This window comes from Rhinoraja longicauda, unplaced genomic scaffold (genome assembly GCF_053455715.1).
Source record: "Rhinoraja longicauda isolate Sanriku21f unplaced genomic scaffold, sRhiLon1.1 Scf000336, whole genome shotgun sequence".
NCBI lineage: Eukaryota > Metazoa > Chordata > Chondrichthyes > Rajiformes > Arhynchobatidae > Rhinoraja > Rhinoraja longicauda.
Genome location: NW_027601554.1, coordinates 112,501 through 116,895, shown reverse-complemented (window position 1 = coordinate 116,895; position 4,395 = coordinate 112,501).

Below are 4,395 nucleotides of genomic sequence, written 5' to 3'. Positions count from 1 at the left end.
CTGGAGGGTAGTGTGAATTGTGAGGAAGATGCAATAAGGCTGCAGGATGACTTGGACAGGTTGTGTGAGTGGGCGGATACATGGCAGATGCAGTTTAATGTAGATAAGTGCGAGGTTATTCACTTTGGAAGTAAGAGTAGAAAGGCAGATTATTGTCTGAATGGTGTCAAGTTAGGAGGAGGGGGAGTTCAACGAGATCTGGATGTCCTAGTGCATCAGTCAATGAAAGGAAGCATGCAGGTACAGCAGGCAGTGAAGAAAGCCAATGGAATGTTGGCCTTCGTAACCAGAGGAGTTGAGTATAGGAGCAAAGAGGTCCTTCTACAGTTGTAGCGGGCCCTGGTGAGACCGCACCTGGAGTACTGTGTGCAGTTTTGGTCTCCAAATTTGAGGAAGGATATTCTTGCTATGGAGGGCGTGCAGCGTAGGTTCACTAGGTTAATTCCCGGAATGGCGGGACGGTCGTATGTTGAAAGGCTGGAGCGATTGGGCTTGTATACACTGGTATTTAGAAGAATGAGGGGGGATCTTATTGAAACATATACGATAATTAGGGGATTGGACACATTAGAGGCAGGAAACATGTTCCCAATGTTGGGGGAGTCCAGAACAAGGGGCCACCGTTTAAGAATAAGGGGTAGGCCATTTAGAACGGAGATGAGGAAGAACCTTTTCAGTCAGAGAGTGGTGAAGGTGTGGAATTCTCTGCCTCAGAAGGCAGTGGAGGCCAGTTCGTTGGATGCTTTCAAGAGAGAGCTGGATAGAGCTCTTAAGGATAACGGAGTGAGGGGGTATGGGGAGAAGGCAGGAACGGGGTACTGATTGAGAGTGATCAGCCATGATCGCATTGAATGGCGGTGCTGGCTCGAAGGGCTGAATGGCCGACTCCTGCACCTATTGTCTATTGTCTATTGTCTATAATCAACCACTTTATTTTGCCCGTCTTTGTGACTCCTCTTTGACACGTCGATCACCGCTGAGGCTGTTTTACCTGTTTCCCCTATGTACCGTAAGGTACACTCCTTACATTGAACTGCATACACCCCATTATTTCGCTCACGGGTTATCCTCTGTGCTATCCAGTCTCTCCTGTCACCCTGTTCTATGTTTTTGTCTATTACCCAGTGGGAGCAGGCCCCATATTGACATTAATTTGTAACCCTACTGCTCCCCTCGTCTGCTGGTTTTATCACCATCTCATGTTTATCCCTCAGCTCTGCCGTGGTCTCCCTCTCTTTTTTTCTGGTGAGGTTCGGCCTATCCTTTGTCATGGGCATATCCCAGGCTGTTTTAGTAACGTTCTTTTAAAACGTGTCGTGTTTGTTTGGCTTTACCCACGTTCCAGCATTAGAGGCCAATTTTTGCAATGTTTCCTGGGTGGGATTTGCCGGTTTTACAAATGGTGTCACTATCTCACCCTGCTTCCTGATACCCTTATGGGGTCGGCTCTGTTCTTGCAGAACCCTCGGGTGGTGCAGAGTCTGGGCCTTGTTATCAATATCTTGCCCTGCTTCCCGATACCCTTGCGGGTTCGGCTCTGTTCTTGCAGATCCCTCAGGTGGTGCAGAGTCTGGGCGGCATCGTCACCCAGCACACCGACGCCCACTGAAAATTACCCACGCACAGTGCGCGCCTGGAGCGGCAGTAGTTCAAACTACCCCTACCCCTACCCCTACCCCTACCGCTACCCCTACCCCTACCCCTACCCCTAACCCTAACCCTAACCCTAACCCTAACCCTAACCCTAACCCTAACCCTAACCCTAACCCTAACCCTAACCCTAACCCTAACCCTAACCCTAACCCTAACCCTAACCCTAACCCTAACCCTAACCCTGACCCTAATGCAGGCAGAGTTATTTATAAAGTGGCCCAGACTCTGCACCACCTGAGGGTTTTGTAACAGAACCAACCCCATAAGGGTTTCAGGAAGCAGGGCAAGATATTGATAACAAGGCGCAGACTCTGCACCACCTCAGGGTTCTGCAAGAACAGAGCCGACCCCATAAGGGCATCAGGAATCAGGGCAAGATATTGATAAAATGGCCCAGACTCTGCACCACCTGAGGGTTCTGCAAGAACAGAGCCGACCCCATAAGGGCATCAGGAAGCAGGGCAAGATATTGGTAACAAGGCCCACGGGGAAGGCGGCATACTTTGGGGTTATTTTGTAGTGAGTTTTGAAGGCATGTGCTAGTGTTACGCATACCGAGGGCGCGCAAAGTTCGGCGCGCCCGGGCCAAAACGCCTCTGCTGGCCGCGGCCGAGTCGGCCGACGGATTGCCACGGACTTGCTTGACGACCTGTCACTCTCCGTGCATCGGTTGCACGCCCGGTTCGTCCTTTCCATTTGTTTCATGATGTACACGCGGCAGGCGGAATATTTTAAAAGCACTGTTCTGTTCGAAGTGCACAATGGCCGTTGGGGCAATGCAACTGGGGGTCGGTCGACCGGCTGACGACGCCTGCCTGCCGATTTGGTTCACGATGTCCCCGCCGAAGGCGGCATACTTGAAAGTACTGCCGTTCGCGGCGCGCAATTTGCAGGGGGGAGGAATTGTTAGTGGACGTCTGTGTGCTGGGTGACGATGCTTGCCGACTTGGTTCATGCCGTCCACGCCGAAGACGGCGCCGTTTAAAGTACTGCCGCTCGAGGTGCACAATTTGCGGGGGAATTGTTATTGGGCGTCGGCGTGCTGGGTGACGATGTGGAGATGAGGAACGCCGAGCCAGATCTATCTTATTTGTTTGCTTGGGCCACTGGACTTTGCATGGGCTTTGCATCATTGTGTGCTACGTTAAATCACGGCCAATTGAGTGAGTATTTTTTATTCAACCACTCTATTTTGCCCGTCTTTGTGACTCCTCTATGACACGCCGATCACCGCTGACGTGTTAATCTGCGTGTTAGGTATCTCGGGGGTCAGTTGGACGGACAGATGTGTAAGGGTTTTGTTCGGAAGGATCGTTGAGTGTAAACGGTGAACGGGGGTTAAAGGCCCTGAGGTTTCAATCCTCTAAAGAATGTAAAAGGTCTGACGCGTTAGCTAGCAGCTAATGAGGTGAACCTAGCAGCTAATGAGGCTCTCTCTCTCTCTCACGGCCCCGGGACTCCCTCCCTCCCTCCTCCCTCTTGGAACCCTCCCTGCGTGGGGGGGGGGGGGGCACGAAGAAAAAGAGGGTATAAGAAGAATCCAGTGGAAGGAGTAGGGACTGGGGGCGAGGTCAGACAGCCTATCCGGCTAATAAAGCATCATGAGGTTAGGTATAAACTCTGATGACTGCATAAACTCGCCCCTAATGGGGGGGGGGGGGGGGGGGGGGCACTCTCTCCCCCACCCCTCTCTCCCCAGTGCCACTCCCTCCGACCCCCCCCCCACTCTCTTCGTGTCGCTGGGCCCGCCCGGCACGGCCCCGAGGATCACTCCCCGCGCGGCAACGGGACACCGGGTCGCCGGGCCCGCAGGGTCGTCAGTCGGGCGGGGGGGGGAGGGTGGCCATGCCAGCAGCAGGAGAGGTTTCCAACGAACCCGCGACCGCAGCAGGACCGCCCGCGGCAGACATTTGGACCCAGCGGGTCCGTTCGGGATGGTTGCCGGGCCCGCAGCAGAGGTTTCCTTCCACCCAACGGGGGGGGGGGGGGGGGGGGGGGGGGCGGGGCTGCCCATCTTCCCGCTCGAAGCAACGGCCTCACCCTAACGGCCTCACCCTAACAACCCTCACCCTGACCCTAAACCGCTCGGTTCATGACTTCTCTCCGTTTGGTTCATGAATTCGCCATTTAGTTCACGACTTCTCCTGTTGGTTCCTGACTTCTACCTCGTGGTTCGTGATTCCGGCGGGTAGGTGGGGTGCCCGGATACTCTCGGCGAAAGGTGTTCAAGTGGCAACGGCGGTCCCGTAGATAAGACGGGTTCGGATGCTCGAGCGTGTCGAGTAAGCGCCGGATCGGCGCCGGGCGCCCCCGGCCGGCTGGCTTGCCCCCCCCCCCCCCCCCACCCCCCCCCCCCCCTGGCGGCAGAAACGTGTATCGCGCCAGTGCCGCCGCTGAGGTCGAGATTGGCCGCCTCGACCGTTCGAAGCGTCGCAATTCCGGCGGGACTTCCGAACGCTCGTACCGCCAAGTCATCCGCGACATTCGAGAATTGCACTAAGTCCGAAAGCTGGCGTCGCTTCTTTTTTGCCCGCCGCAGGTTAACGATTTGACGGCGGAAGTCGAGGAGGTCCGATGTGCGGCCTTCAGCGGGGCCGCGGCGCGCCTTTCCCGCCAGGCCTATCGGCCCGTCTCCCGCCGGCCAGAAAATGGCATTTCTTGTCCGGGCGGTCCCGATCACGGTTAACGACTTACCACCGGAAGTCTCTATGACCCCGCAGTTTGCGGCCCCGCGGCGGGCGT